Source organism: Chionomys nivalis, chromosome 13, assembly GCF_950005125.1.
Source record: "Chionomys nivalis chromosome 13, mChiNiv1.1, whole genome shotgun sequence".
In the NCBI taxonomy this organism is placed as follows: Eukaryota; Metazoa; Chordata; class Mammalia; order Rodentia; family Cricetidae; genus Chionomys; species Chionomys nivalis.
In genome coordinates this window covers 22,674,040-22,699,846 of record NC_080098.1, presented here as the reverse complement: position 1 = coordinate 22,699,846, position 25,807 = coordinate 22,674,040, and the positions used below count along the sequence as shown (strand labels likewise).

At 42.2% G+C, this 25,807-nt stretch overlaps 1 protein-coding gene across 3 annotated transcripts in view; it reads left to right on the top strand.

Annotated features, from left to right (window-relative positions):
• The window catches only part of Celf2 (CUGBP Elav-like family member 2), an 826,738-nt gene that overhangs the window by 364,360 nt on the left and 436,571 nt on the right, over positions 1 to 25,807 (top strand). The window lies entirely within an intron of this gene.

Genomic DNA, 25,807 nt, shown 5'->3' with positions numbered 1-25,807 from the left:
GGATCTGGAAGGACTGGGGGGGGGAGGAAGAGCAGGAAAAGGAATCCAGACTAAGGGGGTTCAAAGACTTCTAATTGCTGTCTGTATCGGGTGGAGAGCCAGCACCTATAGAAGAAACCCATGCACTAACAGCAGCAGGAAACCTTAGGAGCAAAGAGAGGAGTGTTTCTAGAGCCCATTAGAACTGAAGCTGCACAGGAGCGGAGGAGAGACAAGGGGGAAACTGCAGCAATGCAATAGTCCAATACATCGCTGACGCATGGACTTGGGTCCTTAGGTGTGCTATTATAGCATGGAATAAACTGATTTTTTATATACAATAGTGACTGTTCTATTGCTCTGAAGAGATATCATGAACACAGCAACTCGTATCAAAGAAAATAGTCATTTGGGGTCTTGCTTACAGTTTCAGAGGGTCAGTCCATTATCATCATGTGGGAAGCATGGCAGCAAACATGGCTCTGGAGCAGTAGCTGAGAGCTACGTTTTAATTCCCAAATAGACCGAGAACCTATGCCCATTCTGGTCTTTAGAAACTCAAAGCCCACCCCAGTGACACATCTTCCTCCAAAAGGGCCACATCTACTCCAGAAAGGCCATATCTTCTAACTCGTATCAAAGAATTCCACTCTCTAGTGACTAAACATTTAACTGCATGAGCCTATGGCGGCCATTCTCAGTCAAACCACCACACTGACCATTCATCATCTGCTACACAAAAGCTTCTCTTTCACATTTTAAAGATTTTGGGGGGTTGCCTTTTCAATTACACATTTTAGAAAACACTAAGTTTTTTTAATCACAAATAATGCTTTCTTAGGAAGACAGGGCTCTCCTCTTTCTCCTGCTCAGCTTTCAGCGGTGGGGATTGTCAGGTTCCGCAGTGTGTGGCTGGAAGCGTAAGGCCTGAGCTTTGTTGTCGAGTCGGGGTTTCTATGATTGCATCCCTAAGGAAGTTTGCTTGGTTTTGGAATCAATATTTAACTCAGAGGTCCGAGCTATCCCTCTGACCTCTGAAGTGACTGAGGGAAAGGACTTGAGCAAATTAAGTTCTCAGTTGTTGTCAAATGACTTCAAGAGACGAAGCCACGGCAGAAGTTCAAAGTAACGATGTTCTGCTGGACTCTTTACAATTTTTTTAAGTAAAATTTTCCAAATAATAGAAAAACGTTCCAAATAACGGTGTCTGGTTCACTGCCCACAGCAGTCAGTTGACACCAAACATTTATGCTTCCCAATAAGAGCCTGGAGGAACCCAACTGGCTCCGTGTTGTCCATCTAAACTGGTAATAGTACTAGACTGTGCAGACACTTGTGTATAGACATGTAAACTAAACCCACGGCAATAAATAAATAAATAAATAAATAAATAAATAAAGCAAACTATCCAAACTTTAAGGACTATCCCATAGGCTAGTGAACTTCGTTGGTTTTCTGGGCACATAGGTCGGAAGAAATTGGAATTCTGTCTTTTTGTAAACACTCTCTGTATCTGTGGGTGGCAGGGGTGTTTGCATGCATACAGATACATCTATGGAGCCAATGCCTGGTGTTTCCTCCACGACTCTCCCTCCTTATTTTTTGAGAAAATGTTTCTCATTGAACCTGTAGCTCCCCAGTTGCCTAGGCTGGATCACTAGTGTGAATTCCAAGGAATTCATCTCCCCAGAGCTGGGACTTCAGACACGTGGCCTCATGTACCACTGACGTGGATGCTAGGGAACCACATTCAGGCCAGCACCTTGGACAAGCACTTTACCAACTAAGCCCTTTCAGTGCAAACTCTTGCCAGGGAGGACTTTTAACACGGAAAGTTAAATCACTGATAGAGCAAGGTCTTATGATTTGTTTATTTAGAATTTAGAAACAAACTTTCTTGATTAGGGGATTCTTTTGACCTGTCTCATACAGTGCTTGTTTCAAGAGCTCCTTGGTGGTTAAAGTAAAACACAAACCCACAATCTTCAAGTTTTCTTCTCGCTTGCTTGCAGTCAGTTTTCCTAACTTCATGCCCATCTGGGCAAATATACACATATCCACTCATAGGCATGTGTATAATACATATATTGTACCAACACGGCCAATGCAATATTTATATTTGTGCTTTGAGCTGCCCAAGATATTGTTATAAATGCTAAGGCTCCTGTAGGGGAGTGAGTGCATAAAACTTTCATGCCTAGTATAAAAAATACAAAATGTTATTATTAATATTTAATAAGATTTGCAGCAGTCAATGAGCCAAATCAATGTTTTTTAATTAAGTTATTCATTTGTAATACGAGTTGTGCCTTGTTGTGCGTTTATGTAGAATTCAGCATGTTGAATTAAAATAAATAAATAAGCCTGATTTTAGCCCTCAGGGTAATGGTATTAGTAATAAAGCTATTAATTGGTTGCCTTTCCTCTGATAAGCAAACACGATGGCTTCAGTGGCACCATCTTTCATTGGAAGGTGCTTTATGGCTCTCGGGCTGGATTTCATCGCAGGTGTTTAGTGAGATGAATTGCAGTTTATACCGCTAGGAACAGGCCTCACTCGCTGCCTGGTCTTCCTAGGTCGCTCTCCTTAGAAACTGGGGCAACTGAGGGTGAATAATCCGAGTATGTTTTTAACCAAGCTTTCTTTTATTTATTTATTTATTTATTAAAGATTTCTGCCTCCTCCCTGCCACCGCCTCCCATTTCCCTCCCCCTCCCCCAATAAAGTCCCCCTCCCTCATCAGCCCGAAGAGCAATCAGAGTTCCCTGCCCTGTGGAAAGTCCAAGGACCACCCACCTCCATCCAGGTCTAGTAAGGTGAGCATCCAAACTGCCTAGGCTCCCACAAAGCCAGTACGTGCAGTAGGATCAAAAACCCATTACCATTGTTCTTGAGTTCTCAGTAGTCCTCATTGTCCACTATGTTCAGCGAGTCCGGTTTATCCCATGTTTTTTCAGACCCAGGCCAGCTGGTCTTGGTGAGTTCCTGATAGAACATCCCCATTGTCTCAGTGTGTGGGTGCACCCCTCGCAGTCCTGAGTTCCTTGCTCATGCTCTCTCTCCTTCTGCTCCAACTTTAAGATACCATCTTACACCTGTCAGAATGGCTAAAATAAAAAACACCAATGATAGCCTTTGCTGGAGAGGTTGTGGAGAAAGGGGTACACTCATCCATTGCTGGTGGGAATGCAAACTTGTGCAACCACTTTGGAAAGCAGTGTGGCAGTTTCTCAGGAAATTCGGGATCAACCTACCCCTGGACCCAGCAATACCACACTTGGGAATATACCCAAGAAATGCCCTGTCATACAACAAAAGTATATGCTCAACTATGTTCATAGCAGCATTGTTTGTAATAGCCAGAACCTTAACCAAGCTTTCTGCGTCATCATATATTAAAGAAATAACCGTTCAACAAAAGGTTTGCTCTTCTCCTTACTTCCATGTTTCTGAAGAATTCTTTCTCCAACCTATAGCTTCAACAGTGCTTTTTCTTCCTGTAAGTCTTCACAATTGAAGTTTCTCCAACCAGTCACACTTGTGTTGGAGCATCTAATGGAGTGAGCTTCCTGTAGGCATAGTTGACCGAGGCAGATTCTACTTAGCTCTTCCTCCTGGTCATCTAAAAATACAGCTTTGATTGGTATAAAACTAATCTCATCTTTGTACTGTACCTAAGCCTGGTTGCTGTAAATAATACATTGGAAGTGGACAATAAGAATTGCACTATCGTGTTTACAATGCAAAGGGGGTGCTGCATTATGCTGTATGAACCCAAATTTTTCTTCTAAATGCTCAGCAGAGTATGTTATTTAAAAAAGAAGCCATGGGAGTCTTAGACTTGCCTATCCCATTGCGGTTGTTCTTACGATATGCGTGCTATTTGTTAAGCATGAGTTGGAGAATATAAATGGACCACAAAGGACCTCCATTAAAAATTTTTCAAAGTTTATAGGAGAAAAGGGGCATTTCCTATTGAATATTACTATAAAACAGATATAAATTATTGATGCAATTTCTATATGCAGGAGATGTGAGCACAGGCTGAGAATGCAGCTCATGGTAGTGCTCTTTTAGGCAGAAAGAGGATCCTCAATTTGACCCCCAGCACCACAAAATCAAAATATTCTATAAACCAAACAGATTTTTTCTTAAATGGAAATAAGATTGCAATTGCTTTTTATTCTTAGACATCATCTATGGAATTAAACATGGGAAGACTATAGGTTAGATATTGAGACATATGCTTTAATAATTGATAATCTCAGAATCAGATGCCAGTTGTTGAGAACTGGCTCACATCTGCCACCAAAGTAAAGCACACCTTCTGCCTGGGGATGAGAATCAACCCTTTGCACTTTGGGTCTAACAAGTCACATGTGGGTCTCACCCACTCTGTCCTCACTTATGTTTCTGTCTGGCCTATATATCTTTGCCCTTTAACTATTCTTATTTAAGTTTTTCAAATAATTTGTCTCAGTTTTGATGATATCATACCTGCATTCAGCACTGTGGTCACGTTTTCCCCCAACTACACTCTCTCATCCTTCTATCACTCCTACCAAACCGCTTCTTCCAAAACAAACCATTTTCTATTAGCCAGATATAGCATCACACACCTTTAATCTTAGTGCTCAAGAATTGGGAAGGAAGGTCCTGAAGGTAGTCAATCTGGCTTTATGACAAGACCCTCTACTTCTTCTTGTCCTCCTCCTTCTTCCTTCTTCCTTCTTCTTCTCCTCCTCCTTCTCCTTCTTCTATAAGTAAGCAGAGTAAGTACTTTTCATATTTACATTTGGCTACCTTGGCTCATTTGAGACTGATGGGATGGGATGATTTAGTAGGTGAAGGTGCTTGCTGCCGAGCCCAGTGACCTGAGATTGATGCCCAGGTCCCACATGGTGAAAGAAACCAACTACTGTTTGTTCTCCACCTATCCTAAAATGTCAAGGGCGTGTACCCCAGGCAACACACACAACTTAATGTAGTAAGTATTGCTTAATTTACCTAATGGAAGATCAATGACATACTCAAAGGTTCAAAATCAAACAAAATAGCCTTAAAAAAATTGAAAAACTAATATATATTGGTAAAATGTGTTTCTTTGAATTTTGGATTAACTTGATAGCTTATAAGAAATAAAATTAGAGCAGCATCTCAAACATGTTCATATTCATTAATAAAATTATTAGAAATCTGAGAGATACAGTTGATGTGACAAGGCAGATAGAAATACAACATTTTGATCTTAAAAAATCCTCGAAAATAAATATCAGATGTAAATTAAATTTAATTAAATACAGATCAAAGATGGGTTTTCTTATCAAAATTAGCATGAGTAGATAATATAAACCCTTGGGAGTATAGGAGGAGGTGGGGAGGATTGGGCTTTTTTTTTTTATTATGTTTAGCTTTCTTTGTTGTCTATTGAAATGTGTCAACTTTATTGCTAATATTTCACTGATGGTGCGTTCTTCGTTTCTTCAACATAGAATTCAATTTAAAATAAAATCCGATATTCTGTCTGAAAATTTCAATTCCCACCAGCAGCATAATTCAATTAAGTTCCAAATATTTCTTTTAAAAATACAAAATAAAATCATTCTCTCTGCATATGCTATTTCTGCTCCACTCCGGAAGGATAAAAAACTGCATTTGTTTACTTTGGGTTCATCTATCACTTTGTACATTTTTATGGATTTCTGTGTATAATCACATTTTCAGAGGGGATTGTTATAGACTCTGTCCCATTTCAGCAGTTATTATCTTTCAGCCTTAAAATTATAAAAATTGATACACAATCTCTGGATTCTCTCTCCCTAGGAAAGTGATAGGTGGCCATTCATCACTCACAGTGACAAGCTGAACTTGGGCTGTTTACTGTAGTGAAGGATGGCTTCTCTTCCCCTTTCTCCTCTCTTCCCCTTCCTGCTCACAGGGTGGAGATCAGGGTCCCTCTGAAGAGTTCAGAGGCTGGGGGGTGGGGAGAGGCGCCTCATTGCTGAGCCTGGGAACGAATCTGCATTTTCCTTCTAAAAGCTTGATAAAGTGTGTTATTTGAAAGAAATTTATGAAAGAACTCCCACTTCCATTTGCCTGTCCTCTTGAAGCTGCTCTTTAAAAACCTCTTCCCCTGCCTCTCTCCCCCAATTTGCCTTTCGCAAGATGACTGCTCTATCAGACATAAAATGCTCCCTTTTTCACTTAACTATGCAACAGCCGCTCTCTGTACTTCCAGGGCACCCTTAATGGCGCTGTTATATTCCATTCAAACTTGAACACATCAAGAGTAAAACCTACCTAGGGGGATCGCACGTACTGATGGCATTCGCTGGGCTCTGAAAGCCTTGCATATGGCAGTCTGTTTACTGGAGCCGGTCCAAAGTGTTAGCATTAAAACACAATTGGGCTTCACAGGTGTCAGCTGGGCATAGGTGAGGTTTAGAATCATTTTTGCGATCTTCCCTGTGGTTTTTGTTGAGGTTCATTTTAATCTCTGGGTTTGTCCAAAGGACCATATTGGAAAGAAGAAAAAAAAAGCTGTGCACGCATTCCTCTCTTGAAAGTAAACCAAATGTCAGCTTCCATTTGGATGGCAACGAGAGCCGAGCCTTCTCTGTAAATATGGCAGGAGAAATGGGAGGTGAGGAGAAGCAGGGTGGCACTTTAGGAGAAGCTCTCCCAGTGTGCCCATCTTCGCTGACATCTCACTCAACCTTTACAGTTCAGTACCAAGTCCCAAGTTTGCTTTAAAACAGAAATTTCAAGTGCTCTGCCATTGTTCCAAATGTCGGTGCTTCACAGGTGTGCTTGTTAACTCCTTCGCTCCCACACATGAGGACAAACACATCGATTCGAAATGAAACGCAGCAAAGGGCACCGTGTACTGTGAGGCTGCACGGTTTGCGTGTAATCAGATGGCCTCGGTCTGACCTCCATCCTTCTTGTGTACCTCACACTCCTACTCTGTGCAGGGCTTCCCCGCTGACAGGATGAGCTCTCTTGTATCCTACTCATTGTCCTGCCTTCCTTGGATCTTGTCAGGAAGGGATTGTCATGCATTTCTCCATAAGGGAATGACATTTGAAGAACAAGCTGGGACCCTGAAAGGTGGCCCAGTGAGTACGAGTGCAGAGGACTGGAATGCGTTCCCAGTCAGATACTTTATTACTGCCTATAACTTCCTATCTAAGAGATCCAATATCCTCTCCTAGCCCCAATGGGCACACACACACACACACATATACATATACACAAAGAGACATAGACATACATAGAAGTGAGCTATATTAAAACCTTTTTTCAAAAAGAAAACTAAGCTAAAATACTTTTTACAGCTTGTAAAGATTGATGTGGCGTGGTTGAGGATCAATCAAGCACATGCATGCATGCCATGTGCACATGTGGTCTCAGGCATGTAGAATGGGGATTAGGAACCTACCCCCAAATCCCATACTCACATCTCCTCAGCTGGATGGAATCCAGGAGTCTCATTTGTTCTACTCTTAGCTGTCAGCAATTTTGAATGCCTTCCAGAAAGGTCTTAATCCCTAATATATCTAAAATGTCTCAGGACACTATAAAATAAGCAACCGAATAGGCACTGAAGAGGAAGTTAGAGACCATCTAGGGATCTTAGGAAGCAGTGAGTCACCTTCCCTCCCTCTTAACCTTTGAGGCACGACAGCCAAACCATTTTTAACTGTATGGGAAGTTGGTGGACAGCTGGTAAGACTGGGAGTTAATGAGTTAAAGGGAAGAGTTGGGCAACATGACTCACTGCATTCAAAGTAGAGGTTTAATAGGTTACTGTATTCATTCATTGATTGATTCATCAATTCCGCTTTAGAGATCTTGTATTCAACAAGGCTGGCACAGCCTCTGTCTTATCGGTGACCACAGGCATCTCTTTTCTTGTACTCAACCAGAATAACCTGGTTTCCTACCAGCCTGAGCCAGATCAGGCTGATGAGTACATACACTCTTCCAAGGTGGAAAATCCACAGGCCACACTGGGTAGCTGACATAGAAAAGACCACAATAGAGGGTTTGCAAAGATGATTCAGTCAATAACACGCCTGCCATGCAAGCATGAGGATCTGAGTTTGAATCCCCTGCACCCACAGAAAAGCCAGGCATGGTGGCACATGTCTGTATCTGGGGGCTGGAAAGGAAAGGGGGAAGCAGAGATGTTTGTAACCCTAGGACTTGCTGGAGAGTCTAGCCAATCAGAGAGCAGCAGGATCAGTGTAAAGTGGTGAGTAATTGAGGACGACACTTGACATCCAACTATGGTCTCCACATGCAAGCACGTGTTTATGCACTTATATACACATGTGCGCACACAATTATGCCCTCACATATACGGTACACAAAATTTTACACACACACACAGAAACACACACACACAAAGACCAGTGGTGGGACCAACGTATGAAAACTACAATTTCCTACTTCTTGGGAAGCTGAGGCCATCAGAGAGATAGAACTATCTGGTATGCTAATGGGAACTTCCTAGTTGAAGATGGAAATAACCGCCTTCCCCACCACCCTTTCCAATAGGAGGAGGCACTCGGGCAGCCCTGGATGTGACTCTGTTTCGATCTGTCACTTACATGGAAGGAAGAAAAATTGATTCTAGCATCAGGCACTACAGGCCCAAGAGCTGTTCTTTCTTTTGTCCCTTGGAGAAGTCATTCTCTCAGGCTCATCCAATCACCAACCATGCAAGAACACAAGGCAAAGGCCTTTCTGTGAGTTTCTTAGCACAGTGGGTCAGCTGCTAAAGGGAAAGGAAGACTCCATGAACCCTTGCCTATGGATCAGGGCCTTTTCTGTGTAAATCCTGAGTTCGCTTTGCATTTCTGTCATCTAACACCATTCCCTGCCCACACCCGAAGCTTGGGCCTTGTCTCCCTTGAATGAGGTGGTGGGTAGAGATCTGATTGCATGATTCGAAGGGTGAATGCCTAGACAGATGGTTGTGCAAAGGCCTTCAACTGGCCTGAGTCCTCCTTGGATGGCAGTTTGTGCTGACAAGATTGTCCTCACCGGAGATGGGTGAAGATAAGCCTTAACAAATAGCGGAGGAGAGGGTGTCTATTTCCAGTTCAATTTAAGTTCTCATAATTGTATATGACGGAAAACACAACTTTCTCTTCAGCAGACACGTACATGAATGTCTCATCACTCATTACAGCTGGTCCCAGCATTCTCATGTCTATCGTGCTCCAGGTGAAGTTCACAGTCAGAGGAAGTGAAGAACTGGGACTGTTGTAGACTTGCTCCCTCCCACCACGTGTCCAGAGCACTGGCTGAAGAACGCAGGCTTAGATTTTTGGGTCCTTTATTATTCTCACCTCTAATACCCACGGCTAGGGCAGTTCCTTCTTGTTTTTTGCCGGGCTGCACAAGCGACCATTAATTGCTTGTCTCATTATATCCAGGAGAATACCGGGGATGGCTATCTATACTCACATCCCAGGGAGTTATCCTTCAGGTAATCAAACGAAAACAGTTCATTCCCAAGATGCGCGGCAGCAATGTACTTCCTGTGAATGGAGAGTAAACAGCGGGTCGTGTCCCTTCCGTAGCACACATACAGGAGGGCCTGGCACATCTGCTCACATCTGACCAGGGATAAACCCAGGTGCTGCCTGCTCCTCCCCTTCCCCTTTGGGCACCCCCCACACTAACCTCTCTAATGTGTGGGGGATGCCTGCCACACACTGGCTCACATTTTCAAAGGCATCCTGCTTAAACTCGGGCTCCAAATGTGACTTAGAACTTCACTTTGGCCTCTGTTTTAGGAGAAAGTTAAGCTTTTTTTTAAAAGTCACGCAGTTGTAAACCCGTTTTCGACTCAACCCCCTCATAATCCAGGTTCTTAGACGTCTAAATAAAATACACGGAATTTACTAAGACCCTTCCAGAAAGTCCTACAAATAAACTTTTGGAATGGAAAACAGTTTTATTTTACAGGCACTCCAGAAAAAGAACCCACGGGGCAAATAAGTAACTTACTGCAGAGTTAAGGATTCCCTCCTTCGACAGGTCATGACTGCTTCCCAGTCCAATGTAATCCCAGTATCTCTCATCCACTTCTGCTTTCTGTTTGGAAATAGAAACTGTTTTTCTGAACCTCTCCTTCAGAGCGCATCGTCCTTTCCCTGAGCCCTTTCTTTGCTGGGTTGAACAATTCCTGTGTTTTCAGCTTGTCTTGCTTGGTCCCGCCCCTGCTCCTCACCACACATCCACATTCCCAACCCCTCATCAAGTCCGACACTAATGGCACCCCAGAGGTGACCGTCTCCCTAATTATAAAGCCTGCCATCTAACCTCTTGAGAAATCTGACACAGGGTGAACTCAAGCAGTTCAATTTTCATTTTTAAATCCATTTAGCAAATATTTATTCAGCCCGCTAAGTAGAAGGAAATGTGCTCAATCTAATGGGAGCCAGGAGGGGAAGGTAGGGGTCCTGTCTTCGAGGACCGTAAATCTGACGTCTAGGAAGAGCTGACTTGATGACCCGAGGGGTAGCACAATGCGCAGCTGTTCGTTGTTGCCTAACAAAACGGTGGGTTCCGGCAAGTTCTACAGAGACTCCGAGGGACGTGAAGCAGCAAAGAAGAAAAAGAGACTAGAATTTGGGAAGAAGTAGATTTTCCTCTTTGATAATAGGGCACACATGATAATTTCTGCTCTCTTTTGACTTAAGAGTCACTGGAGAAATAGGCCTGGGAGTATTATAGGCCTGCATGTTACAGGCAGAAAAATAACAGGGGTGAGAAATGTACTCTAGGCATATTCCAGTCTCATTTCTATTTTTTTTAATTTATTTATTTATTAAAGATTTCTGCCCCCTCCCCACCACCACCTCCCATTTCCCTCCCCCTCCCCCAATAAAGTCCCCCTCCCTCATCAGCCCGAAGAGCAATCAGGGTTCCATGCCCTGTGGGAAGTCCAAGGACCATCCACCTCCACCCAGGTCTAGTAAGGTGAGCATCCAAACTGCCTAGGCTTCCACAAAGCCAGTACGTGCAGTAGGATCAAAAACCCATTGCCATTGTTCTTGAGTTCTCAGTAGTCCTCATTGTCCGCTATGTTCAGACATTGAGCCTATAATTCGTGATCCTAGAGAAGCTAAATAAGAAGGTGAACCCAAAGAAAAACATATAGGCATCCTCCTGAACATTAAACTTCATCAGGCGATGAAAAGAGACAGAGACAGAGACCCACATTGGAGCACCGGACTGAAATCTCAAGGTCCAAATCAGGAGCAGAAGGAGAGAGAGCACGAGCAAGAAACTCAGAACCACGAGGGGTGCACCCACACACTGAGACAATGGGGATGTTCTATCGGGAACTCACCAAGGCCAGCTGGCCTGGGTCTGAAAAAGCATGGGATAAATCCAGTCTCATTTCTTAAAGACGCCGAAATCAAGGAGAGTACAAAGGACTGTCTTTAACCAAATTCTTTTAAGATTCAGATTCTCACCCAAGGGACCTTCAAATGAGATTTGGTGCTGTAAGGATGCGGATTGCAGTTGATACTACTAAACCCTGTGAGCCTATGCATACTATACAGGGCATGACTTATGAAGCAGAAGAAATGGCTGGGAGGAAAATTCCTTATGGCTTTCTTGCACCCCAACTGAGGCACTATTTGGGGTAGCTGCAGAAATCCTGGTAAGTAGGGGTCAAGCTGAATGGAGTAGGACACTTGAGAGTGGATCATGGGAGAAATAGTATCCCTTGCCAATTCCTGCTGCTCTTTGCTTCCTGCCTACCATGTTACGAACAGCTCTCTTCCTCCAGAAGCTTCTGCCACAGGATAGTCTACTCAAGTTGAGAGGACCAAGTGCCTCTGGAGCCATCTTCTGAAACCACGGAACTAAATACACTTTTCTTTCCTGGATATGTTATTTGGTCATGGTGATGTGAAGTAGCCAATATGCCTTCAGTGTTAGGCAGCTCGCAAGACAGTGGTAGCTCTTCAAAGGAGTGGCCAGTGGGGCACAGACAACAGAAGTAAGAAAGACACCCCCGTGCAGAAGCAAATGCCTAAGGGATTGTTCCCTCTTTACCATCCAGATGCAAATAAATACGTTCTATCCAGACAATGATAACCAGGCTAGTTACAAAGATGATGTGCCTTTGTGGCTTAGAAGGGGTGTGTGTGTGTGTGTGTGTGTGTGTGTACACTAAGGAATGTGTATACATGTGTTTGTGCACGTGTGTACATGTTCATGTGAGAGAGGTGTTGGGGAACAATCTTCAGTGTCCTTCTTCAAGTGGATACCTTGTTTTTAGAGACAGTATCTTTCACTGGCCGAGCACTTACCCAGTAGGCTAAGCTGGCAGGCCAGGAAGCTGGCAGGACCCAGTGTCCTGCCTCCCCAGCACTATGGTTACAAGCACACACTACAACACTCAACTTTTGTGTGTGTTGGGAGTCAATATCAGATCCTCATGTTTGTACAGCAAGCATGTTTCCAACTGAGCCACCTAGCAGCCCAGGAACCCTTGTCACGTTAATTGTAATTACAGCACACTTCTACTATTTATGTCTAATAACAATAACATGTCTTTAATCACATTGACAGAGGTACTTCTTGATTCCATATTACCTATTTTTTAATAACTATTTATGTACCTAGAAAGACTCTTGTCCTGGTGGCAGCACCCTAAGATGCTTTCAAAGTATGTTTCCAAAGATGCATTTAATAGTTTCATATCTAGACACCAAAGGGAAATTTTATAGTTTTAATATTTTCTTTCTTGTTAACATTTGATCATTTTTCCACTTTGACTACATATCCTTCTTAGCTTGTTGTCCTTTCTGTGTTCCAGGAAATCACAGAGTGGAGACAATGTTCCAAGGTTTATTGCTTTTTTAAAGGGCCAGAGGCTTAGGGGAAAACCTCTCCCTAGTAAAACAGGACAGAGAGCTTCCTGTGAGGATCATTTTCCTGCTTGGTTTTTGTTGTCATTTTCTTGATTTGATCTCTTCTTTCCCCCCAAATAGTTAGTTCATTAGTTGATTTCAAAATTGACTTTTATTTTTCTTTCTGTAATTTCTGCCCCATTATTTCATTCCTTTTGTATCCTCCTCTCTTTCTTACCCTCTTAAAGTAAACAAAATGTTAGTTTCAGTCACTGTTTAATAAATCTGTTCCATGCATATTTTGGTGTTACATTTAAGTTTTTAATCCTCTAATAATTAATTTTTCTGTAAGAGTTGATTAGCAGATATGTATATTTGCTTTGCCTTATTTTGTTTTTGATTTCTATGATCTCTGAGTAACCCACAGTACTCTGGTTACTGTTACTTGCTAATTCCATGTGTATATGTTCGTGTGTGTGTGCGTACATATGTGGGAGTGAATGTGTGTGCATGTGAGGGGTATGGTGTGTGTGTGTGTGTCTGTGTGTGTGTGTGTGTGCAGTACATATTCATGAGGACCCATGCACACAGAGACCTGACTGACTCTGGGGTTCCTTAGGAGCCCTCCAGCTTTGTTGCTGTTGTTTTGGAATTGCGGGGGGAGGCTTGGTTCAAGTTTTGGTGTTTTGAGAGAGGCTCTCATTATTTAGCCTTGATCCTCCTCAAATTCACTGTGTAGACCTGACTTTCTATATGCCCTGGGGAATCCACCTCAGGTCTTCATGTTTGCAAGGCAAGTCATCTTCCCAGCCCCTACTTTGTAATTCTTTTCACTACCTTGTCAGTTACTACAGCAAGTAGAGTTTCTTTCAAAAATCATTTTAACTGGCATGTTTAGATTGGCCGTTTTATTTAGCTATTACTTGGTGGTAAATCTATGAGTTTAACCAGCTTGACAACTCACTGCCCTCTTCTTATGCTTTGACTTCCCACACTGAATTCTTACCTTGGTTAATCTCATGCAACGTGAGAATATCTTTTTTTAGAAACGATACATGTGTGGTGTTCTTTCAGAGACCACGTGTCCAAGTAAGACTTACTTTTGCCTTAAAATCTGAAAGTCACCTGGCTACGTGTAGAATTTATGAGTAGCTACCTCTTTTCTCCAGGAAAGGAATAAAAGTAAGACTTCAGGTTTCCCCCCTTGGAAGTTATAATTGGGAAAGAAAAGACTGGCTAAAGGGAGCAGTTTCTATTAAAATATAAAATCTTTCAGACATACGCCATTTTCCAAAGATTAATAAAATTAGACAAGATAAACCCACCATCCAGATTAACATTATAAAACTTTTTTTTCACATCCAGCATTTAAAGAAATACAATGCTAAGAGTGGTCTGTCCCCAGCCTGATTTGTTCGTGTTTATTTGTTCACACTGTCTTTGATTGTAGGCAGGTGCCATTGCACTAAGACTGACTTCTCACAGGACTTATTTTCTTTTGTCCCAATATTTTAAAAGTCCACTGTGACTCATTCCTTCTGGGACACAGATACACGCCCTCCTATTGATTCAGTTTTCTTAGCTCAGGAAAGCACTTGATAATTTTTTCTATTTTAAAATGTCATTCATTATAATATACCTCATTGATCTTATTGTGTATATATGCCAAAAATACATAAATTATCCATTGTGCACAAATTTATATGTAAGTTTATATAAATAAAATATGTGTATATTTTATGTGACTTTATAACACAAATCATAAGACGTACTTTTGCTTTTATACTTACTTTTAAAAACGTCACCCAGTAGTAAAAGCACTTGCATATACCAGGCATTGGTTCGATTCCAGCCTGTGTGGGAAAAAGTCCTCACATTCAGGAGACCTGGCTGGCAGACACTGCAATTACATGCCTGACTTGTTTTGCTCTGTTTGTTTTGTTTTGTTTTCTGATCTCTTCCTTGGAAATGCAGATTTGTTAACTCTCCAGTTCTTTGGTTTTTTTTTTTTTTACTTCATTTTTATTATCTTCTATTTTTCTTTACATCTTTACATGACTTTTTATCACTGGAATGCTTCCCTACCTGTTTTATTAGCTTTTCATTTTTATTGCCTTGAATACACATTTTCCCTCAGGTTGGTATGTGTTTGTTTCTTTAGATGAATTTCTTCCTGGTTAATTTCCTTTCCACACCTCCCCCAGATCTATTCTCTCTGGTGTTGGAGAGGTTTTATCTCCTAAAGTCATAGTTCATAATCTTACGGGGTGGTGGTGATGGCGGCTGAGGTGGCAGTAAGCAGAGTGCGCAGCCTTATTCGATGAGTGATGATGTCACTGTCTCGAGCCTGAGTCCATGATACTTCATATACAAATGCATTTCCTCTTCACCCATGGTGCTGATATCCTCTCTGTTTCATGGACAAAGAATCTGAGACCCTCAGACAAAGTAACTCCTACGTGAGAGAGATGTGTTGTATGTGTGTATGTGGACGTGTGTGCACATGCACAAGTGTGCAAGCTGTGAGTATTCAACCTAGGGCACACTAGGCAAGCACTGAGCTACACCCATATCTTGTTGAATTGGGATATTATCCCAGCAACTTAAGCCCTCATGCTTAAGTTTATGGGTGCCACAGAAAATCCTTTCTTTTATGCTAATGTATTGTTGTTGTCATGTTGCTTGAATAAGAGCTTAACCATAAAAATCTTCCGTCTTAATAGATTATTTTAGTGCTCAGTACCTCCTGCGGCATTGTTGTCTGTAGACACAGTGCTACACGGCAGATATCTAGGATTCATTCATCTTTCTGAGAGTTTATGAGTTTATTTCAAGAGCATCTGGAACAGTTGCAAAAATCGAGCACATAAATCTCAGCAAGTTAGAAATTATTCATCTTGAAGAACTGAAAGTGAGTACCTGTTGACTTTTAAAGGAAATCCTGCAGCATGTAACATCACGAATGATCCTTGAAACCTTAGTGCTCACTGCGAGGCCAGCACAGGGCAATGCTGCATGATTTCACCAATGTGAGATGCTCCCACCCTTTCCAGGGCCAACACATTGATTTGGTACTTTTGTTCTTTATCTTGACCTATTTTTCCCTTTCAAATCCACTCCTACTTCCTCCATCTATTCTTCCTATGTGTCCTCCATACCATTTTCACTCCCCCTACATATTGCAGTCTGTTTTCAAACCACTGAGTTCATTTCATGCCCACACCATGTGTGTGGGTATAGGGCTGTCCACTTTAGTATGGGTAACGTATCAGGATCCATCTTCCTGAAGAAAGTTGACTTTCCTTACCCCAGTGGCCATGGTGGGCCAATAGCTCCTACCTGGGGGTTAGTGTTTTCATGGATCCTTCCCTATTTGTGCTAGATTTTTTTTTCTGGCTTAATCTTGTATAGGTCTTATCCTATGTCCTGTCATGTCCACAAAACAGGTCCACAGTCATTTTGTAGAGCCTCTGACTCTTAGCATGTTTCTGCCTCCTCTTCCTCATTGACTTCCAAGTCTTGGGAGGAAGAGGCATTATATATTTATGCATGTAAACTGGTCAGTTTTGACTCTTAAGTAGTACCCTCCAGCTACTTCTCTGATTAGATCTGAGAGTCATGCTCATCGATAATTGTAAACATTAGTTATATCAGAATTTTTAAGGACAACTTTGTATACAGCATTTTTCTGTTGACAGATTTACCTATGCCTTTGTTCATAGTGCCATTGGCTTGAATCTTATACCCCTGCCTTCAATCTTGTCTCATAAAATGAAGCAATTAGCCAAGAATTGACTTCTGAAAGCCTTCTCAAGAAAGGGAAAGGAGAAGAAAGCATGAACTCCCTGGAGTGGCCCCTGGCTGCCTGGCTTAAATTGTCATAGAATAACAGAACCTAATGTGGTCTCTCTTAGAGTTTGTTTGGTTAAATTCATCTCCTCTCTGTCATTACTTGACCACAAAGACAAAGTGTTCTGTTGTCACTAAATTACTTGCCCAGTCAGGAAAAGACATTTATATTGGTTTAATCCTCATTCAACTATAAAAATGTGCCCTCTCTTTCTCATGAAACTCAATTCATTATAGGAAAATCCCACTGGTAATGTGAACAAATGGAATTATCCCATCGGGCTTTATTGCTCTAAAAAGCAATTCCTTCATTGATGAAAGAAACCATAATATGTTAAGGGAAGAAAAGTATTATATAGTACATGGCAAGTATATCTCATGAGGAATTTTCTCTCGGAAGATTTTTTGTGACTCAGAGCCCTGATACGTAAAGTACATTTTATTCTTCTGCACTCACCATTTTATTCTATTATTCCAAATTTTAAGACATCAAATAAAACCATCACGTCCTGAGAATGATGTTAACTTTGGACTCTTTGTCAGCCTCAGGTTGATTATTCTGAGTGGTCCTCTTGTCCCGACTGTACAGCTCATGTGTCCCTTGCTTTTAAGCCCCCTGGATATTGGGAGATGACAAAAACACTTGTCTGTCTTTTGAAGGCTTGTTGTATTTGTGTAAGTATGTATGTATGTTTATACACATGTGTCACACATGTGTGTAGATGTGCAAAGGCCAGAAGTTGACTATGGATTTCTTAATCACTCTCCTTCTTACTTTTTGAGGCAGGGCCACTCACTGTCTTGGCTAGACTAGGCAGGCAGCCAGAGAGGTGCAGGGATCCTCCTGTCTCTGTCTCCCAGTGCTGGGATTACAGACATGTGCTGCCATGCTGTTTCACATGGGTGCTGAGAATCAAACTCCATGCATGTATGTTTGTATGCTTGTCTCATGATTGTGTGGCAAGCACTTTATCGACAGAACCATCTTCCTAGACTGTCCCCTACCACTACGCACAAAGACTTTTTAATGTAAATAATGCTGACAGTTTAAAAAAAATCCTCATATAATTATACTTTAGTAATCCTTTATGAGAGGCCCAGTTTGTCTCCTTTTACTAGCAATGGACACACTCACCTTTCCCCATGAAATATGCACATATATTTGACTTCTCAAGAGAAACAGCACCATAAATCTTCATAAGTTTAAATACTGACTAGAGGAGGAAATAGACACACATATTAAAAATCTGCAGAAAAATAACAAGACTGTGTGTTAACTGAGTTTATTGTATTTATTTGGAGCTTCACAACTCCCACCACAGAAATTGAGCCTTTAAGAAATAAAATTTGAAAAGCACAGCATTTTTCATGTTTCAGAATTTCATATCCTGCATTATGAGGGGACATGTTTTATTCAGGCAGCGATGTTGAAAATCCATAGCATCTCAGATTCCTAGTTGAAAAGCATGCTCCTTCGTGCGTGCTTTGTTCTTTCTCTGTGTGTTAGCCGCAGTCTTCACGGGCTCTGTGGCCTCAATGCGTGGTGTCATTCAGAGGCCCTGGCAGGCCAGCATCACGCAGTGACAGGAATCACCTCAGTGCCAGGGCTGTGGCTAGCCCCATCTGCTGCAGCTAAGATGCTGCTGAATCCTGAGGTGTCAGGAGAAATACGGGCTAGACCCTGTCCACCTGGACCACAAGCCGGTTTGCTTCCAATATGGCAATCTCTTACAGTTTAGCTTAAAACATTCCTTTCCTGCTGCCAGAGCTGAACAAAGGCCATGGATTAGGTGCTCTATGCGACCACCCTATTCTCCCCTCTCCCTCTTGCCTGCCCTTCTGCGTCCCTCCTCCCTCTCCTGCTTCTTCCGTTTCTTCCCTCCTCCTTTCTCCTTCTCTTCCCATCTTCTTCTCCCCATTCTCCCCCAACCCCGGTCTTCCCTTCTCTTCATCCTCCCTCTCTCTTCCCCTCTTCCTCCCGCACCCATCCTGCCTCCCTATTTCTTCTCCTCCTCTCCCTTCCATCCTCTTTCCTGTCAGAAACAGCTTGCGAATATGACTTGGGAATCTAAAAGGAACCACATAATCTTTCTCATTTTCCATTTTACCCCTTTATAATGAGAAAAGCAAGAAACTGAAAGAAAAAAACAAAAACAAACAAGCCAGGCCCAGCAAGCAACACCCACAAGCCCTTTGCAAACACAACACTCTGGAACAGAAGGGCTGGGAGAGCAACCAGAATTAAAGCTGGGTTTTTCTGAGCACAGATGATGCACATTTCAGTGTCTGTCTGAGAAGGTAGAGTTTCTGCCTGCCCACCATCCCTGTTGGGGGATCCTCACTCACATTCCAAACCAACCCAGCACCAACTTGGGTCTCAAGTTCACACAGAGCTGTCTCGTGCTGTTGAATGTTTTTTCAGAGTGGTAATATATAAAGCAAAGGACAAAGTTATTAATGGTAGATGGTGATTCTTAAACATTATTTGAGATGGGACTGGGGAGTTGGTTCAGTCTGTAAACACGCTTGCTATATAACCATGTGAAAGTCAGATCACTGGTCCTCTGTATCCCCAAAACTGGAAGACAGAGGCAGATAAATCCCAGAGCTTTGCTCGCCATGCTCACCCGTCAGTCTAGGGGAAGAAAAAAACAAAGCAAATTCAGGTTCAGTGAAATTCTTTCTCAAAAACAACTCACCCAAAGTCAACCTCTGGCCTCCAAATGCGCGTGCACAGCCAGCAACCCCACACACATGTGTTCATACATGTACACTATACACAGAGAAAAGCAGAATGTGCAGTGCAGAGCCAGAGCATCTTCAGATTCCAGAGATGCGAGCAGAAAGCAAGCCTTTCAGTAATGCTGAGTATTACTAAATTACGAGAATGAATGAATCGGATTTCTTAAAGAGCATGGACATAATTACATAAAAGAACCAAAGAACATTTTTATCCTGAAAGTGGCCCCAGAAACCCCTGGAAAGCAAAGTGGAAGCTTTTTATAACACTTTCCTAGTTTCACTGTGGGAAATGAACATGAGCTTAGTGGTTCACACACACACACACACACACACACACACACACACACATTTATCTCACCATTCTGGAGGTCACCATTCTGTCCAGCTCTGAGGGGAAGGCTACATTGCTTGCTTCTTCCAGCTTCTACAGGTCACATGCATCCTTAGACCCATGGCCCCATCCTCTTCTCTCAATGCTAGCCTTCTCCACACGTCTCCTTTGATCGGTCCTCTGCTCCCACAATCCCATTTCCACATCTTCGTCTGCTTCTCCTGCCTACTGCTTTCTTTGAGGAAGATCCTCAGGGTTATATTGGCTCCATTTGGATGACACAGGAAAACGCTCACTCCATCTTAGGAGCCTTCATTATTGTACCTGCAAAGTAGTGAACTCAAGGATCTTAGGGGCACAGACTCAGAAATCTTTGGAAGACCATTGTGCTCACAGCATCTCATGATGGAAGAAATAGCTCAGGTTATATCCCAGGTAGTCCAGATATCTTGACAGATTGTTTCTTCAGTTATAAATCAATTATTTACCCAAGTATATTTCCTTACTTCCCTACTTCTTTCTCTTCCTCTCCCTCCTTCTCCTCTTTTTGTGGTTATTTGGAGATGCTTCATGAAACACAGGCAGCCATTTTAGTCCATATTAACGTGCCCACAGATGTCACTTGTCTATTTTCTTCTCTCCTCTAAAAGGAGAGAATGACAAGACTCATTCATCAACTTTTCCAAATGAAATATATGAACTTTTTTTAATAAAAATTTTGGCCATCATCACTATGGAACATTTACTGAACATATAAACATTCAGAAAGAGAGCAAAGCACCAGCCGAGGGGCCGCCTCTTGCTCCTTACACTGCTGACAGTCGAGACTGTTGCAAAGGAGGATCTGACAGCCGAGAAAGCACTGAGCCAATGAGTGATGAGCTGGTGTCGTTAGAAGTTGTGTGTGTCTATGGAGAAAGGACTGTCACAGGAATGGCATTTCTAGACAGGGTGGGATGGCTGGCCAGATATTTGTCTGGGTATCCCAGCTTCTTGAATGCGCAGCTGAGAGCAGAGACATCAGCCACCTCTCCTTAGCTTTAAGCTCTCTGTCGCCAGGTCTAAAATAACTACGGACTGGCAGAGGCCTAAACAGTCCCTTCCCAGATTGGCAGCATTGTTATCCCACGCCCACCCTACCCATGAACTCCACTTGTGGCATGTTTAATGTCAGTCCAACTTGTAAAGCCCATTTAGCACAAGCACATCATGCTCTGAGCATTTCTGACAGTTGTGCCACGATGCGTCTTTTTTTATCACCCTCCTTTCTACGAGGTATCACAGAGAGCACGTGACGCTCAGCTGTGATTAATAGGACCCTTTCACCACCGACTTCATGGGGCTCCAGCCTACTGAGAGAAATGTGCCTGCTGATAAATGTCTGATAAGAGCTGTGTTATGTAAGCGTGTGCGCAGCCGTTCCAAGGCATATTATGACGACAGGGTGGTACTTTGCAAGGTTCAGTGGCATCAGCTAGGGTCTCTTGTCCAATTGATTGTACTTCTGCTGTGAGAATCGCAAATCCTGACAGGGCCGGAGCTTGTGAGCACAGGACGGAGATGACTTGCTGGCAGCACGTGCCTTTCACCTGCCGGCCACTTTTCTACCAGTGCTCAGGCTTTGAAGAATTTTCCATGCTGTCCTTTCATTTTTATTTTCCACAGAAATTAGTACAACTGAGTTTCTTATAGAATATAAAATTGGATACATTTTAAATCATTTTAGAGGTCCGAGAAGATAGCTTCATCTGTAAAGCAGAAAAAGTGTTAGGTGTGCACATGTGAAGGACGTGAAAAGCGTGAAGAGGCTCCTGTGCACGTTGGCAATCCCAGCCAGCCTTGGCTACATGACGAGCGCAGAACAGCAAGAGATCTGTCGCAGGAACTAAGTGAACAGCACCTACCATGGGCCATAGGACAGAAGGTTGTCTTCTTGCCTGCACCCCATATGTGCATACACTACCACACACACACACACACACACACACACATCTCTCTCACACACACACACACTTAAAATTAAAGAAAACTTGCAATTTCTCAGAGGAAAGATGGGAGAACAGATGTCTGTGAGTTTGGGCAGTTACAGCTCTTTGGTCAGGAGTAGTTTAGCATTCTTAGATTGTACATGTGCAATTATAGATAAAATGAGCAAAGGATTCTGGGTTACTGAACTTCTAAAAAACAAAATATTTAAATCGTGGAAAAAAAATGCCATGTGTGTTTGATTGGATCACAAAGAGTACTGTCATCGCTTTAAAGTAAGACTTGCCTACTGGAAACATTCCAAAGGAAATTTAATTGTGCACATAGGATATTATAGGGAATCTACACATAATGGAGTTTCAAAGAAATCATATACTGTATGCTGCTCGTGGAGACTCTGGGGCATTTCTTTGCTGGACTGCATGGTATAAACATGATCTATCTCTGTGGTGATGCCATATTCCTGTTGACTGAGGTCTTCTGTCCCGCCTGGTCCTCGCAGTCGTTAAGTCCCAAAGAAATCACACAGAGGTCCACATTAGTTATAAACTGATTGGCACAGTATCTCAGCTTCTTATTAACTCTTACAACGTATATTAGCCCATTATTCTTATATGTGTTAACCACGTGGCTGGGTACCTTATTCAGTGGACCAGTCACATCTTATTTCTTCTGTGGCTGGGACAGGATTGCAGAATAGGACTTCCTTCTTCCTAGAATTCTCCTGTTCTCCTTGACCCGCCTCTACTTCCTGCCTGGTTGTCCCACCTATAATTCTTGCCTAGCTACTGGCCAATCAGCGTTTTATTAAAATGCAGTTGACAGGCTACAAACCATTGTCCCACAGCATACTCCCTCACACCCAAGTGAAGGTGTCTGCTCTGAGTGCCTCCAGAGTTTGGCTCAGCAATCACACATCCTCAAAGAAATGGTGCTGGTCATCAGAAACATGCACGATCTGAGTGACAAGTTTCATCTGTGAAGGTCACTGTGGTTTCTGACTCATGTCAGTCTGTACTTTGATTTCTAATAAAAGTCATGAATTTAAAAAAAAAATGTTCATCTGTAGCTTGGTTCTGGGACTGATACTAAGAGCACAGCCTCCAGCTGGGGAGATACATCAGTAAGAAAAGCGCTTATAACCCAAGCATGAGGACCCAAGTTCAGTCCCAAGAACCCATGTAGAAACTCTAGTCAGGACATGGGCGAGCGTCTATCATCCCAGCACCACAGAGGCAGAAGACAAATATCTCTGAGTTCCTTAACTGGGGAATTTTCAACAGAATGGAATAGCAAAGTAACAAGACTTAAATTCTGGTTCCGATTCTAATAAAAGCAGGCTACCCACCTGTAAAGAACTCTCCTCTCTCTGCGTGACACATCTGAAGAAGGTACAGGCAGGACAGTCCTGCACAATGAACACTCAACAGAAACTGAGTCTTCCAGCCTGTAGTACCAAGTAGAGCTACGGATTCTTTTGATGTAAAGAATGGGGTTAAAGTGGTGAGGGCATCATCCCATAATTCCCATAGAGGACTTTAATATTACATAGATATGATGGATTCTCAGGACTTTCCTCTCTCTGTTCAAATGAGAGTAAAGTTAATGACCAACGTGAATGAGAATAATTATATATACTTTAAGAAGGCCCAAACAGCTATTGTCGGGGCTCCTGAAAATCAGCAGCATTTCCCTATGGCTTCCTGTCTAGACATGGGTTGCTTAGCACCTCAAGGGATAATAACAACACATGGGAGACTGCCTATCTCTCTGTCACTCACCAGCCACACGATTGTATAAGGAACTTCTCAGAATGCCCTGGGAAGGAAGAACACTTTGTAAACTTAAAAGTGTTATAATACAAAAAAATTTTCTGGTTATATAGTCCAATATTAGTGTATATGCATCTTTTGTTGCTGTCTATGAGATACTTTTTTTTGTTGTTGTTGGGAAACATCCTTCTGAAGCAATGAGGCCCTATCAACCTAGAAAGCCATGACACTCGATGAGGGAACTAAGATCTGGTCTGGGTTCCTCTCACGGGTGTACAGTGTAGTGTCCTTCATTTACATAATGCAGAAGAAAAAGGAATGGGAGTGAATAACCAGAATTTAGGGTTCCCCCTTCCTCCTCCTCTCTCTCATTCACTCTCCCTCTTTTTCTTCCTCAGCCATTCCCAAAATATTAGACATCAAATTCACTCTTTTTTCTTTTGTTTGAAATTATTTCCAGCATACATGCACACACACACACACACACACACACACAGGCATACATGCACACACACACACACACAGGCGTACATGCACACACACACACATAATTTTAAGTAAGAACAAATATAATTTTCAACTATCTTTTAGTGTTATTTCTGTTGCTTCTTCTTTATGTTTTTGTGAACAGCTGGGGATAGACTGTTGTTCAGCCTCTCACATGCAAATTCTTAACCAAAGAAGTTCATTTGAGAGCAAGCGGGAATTTAAATAACCCTGTAGTCAAAGCCCATGTGAAATGTTCGTCTCTTTCTGTAAAAAGTATCAAAGAGAAGGAAGGGGAAGAAAATAGGGGAGGGGGGGCACGTTTTGCTGAATTCCTTGTATGTGTCATATGCAGTATGACTTTTACATATATTACCCTATGCAGTTTCTTCCATCAACCTAGAGGTGTGTGTTATACTTCTAGGTTTTAGATGTACAAATGCTGGCCCTGACCATTAACATACACTTTGGACATCTTGTACCAGGCAAAGCAGGACTTCCACCCAAATATAGCTCCAAGCCTTAGTTCATTCTTGCTGGTATTCAATGGTACTGTCTCTGCGTTTATTAGCTAGATGTGCAGTCATTGGATTTACAGAACAGCAGGCCTTGGGGTCATATGACCTCTGGCTTCTAGTTTCAGGCCCGTCACTTATTGTATTGCCTCTGTGATTTTGGAAGAGTCTGTTAATCACTCTAAGCCTATTGTTTTATCCATAAAGTGTTGTTAGCATTGGGTCATCAATCCTCAACATGTCCTTGGAGGAGCAGATGCTACACTGTACTAAAAGCTAGACAACAGGAGGCTTTACATCTTTCGCCTCTTGGATAGTACAGTAGATTCTAAAATTTATGTCTGTCTTCTAGGTTTTGCATTATTTTAAGACATGGATCTTAATCAAAGATATAGACAATGAAATGTATTAAAAACCTTTACTTAATTAGAGGTTAAGTAATCAAAAATAATTGCCTTTTTATTGCTCTTTCTTTTCTTTTGGAAACAGGGTTTTGGGTCTAGGGAGAGGGCTGTGTGAGCAAACGTGTCCTGAGTTCAAATCCCAAGCATTCATGTAACAGTCAGTGATAGCTATAGGTGCCTGTAACATCTAGTACTGAGGAACAGAGACAGGAGAATCCTGCCTGGCTAAAATAGCTATTTCTGGCCTTTGTCATTGAAAACATTCTAAAAATGGGATGCTAGAGAGGTGGCTCACGTTAAAGCTTATTATACTTTTGAAAAGGACCCCAAATCAATTTCCAGCACCTGTGTAGGATAGCTTGCAATCACCTATAACTCTAGCTCCTTTGAATGATAATCCCTTTCCTGGCAAGTTTCAGGGTCAGTGAGAGACCCTATGAATGCCAATAAGATAGAGAGTAATAGAGCAAGGCACATGACATCCTTGTCTACCCTTCTCATGTTCATACACAGGCAAATGCACACACATATACATGTGTACACACACACATGCCACACACCCACACAAATAAATACATAATGAAACAGGATCCAGCTTCATATCCTGGGCTAGCCTTGAACATGCAGTCCTCCTGCCTCACCTTCATAAACACTGACATGTCACATGTGTGCTGCCACACCTATGTTTTCATCCCGTTTTAAACACTATTGAGTGGAAGACACAATAATAAGAAAAATGAAGAAATAAGAATTTGCAAAAAAAAAATCAAGATAATTTCTTGGTTATGTCCAGGGTCACAGTTAGAGACAGTGTTTTCCTGGGGAGCAGTAGGTAAAGTCGCTTGTTCAAGGTCA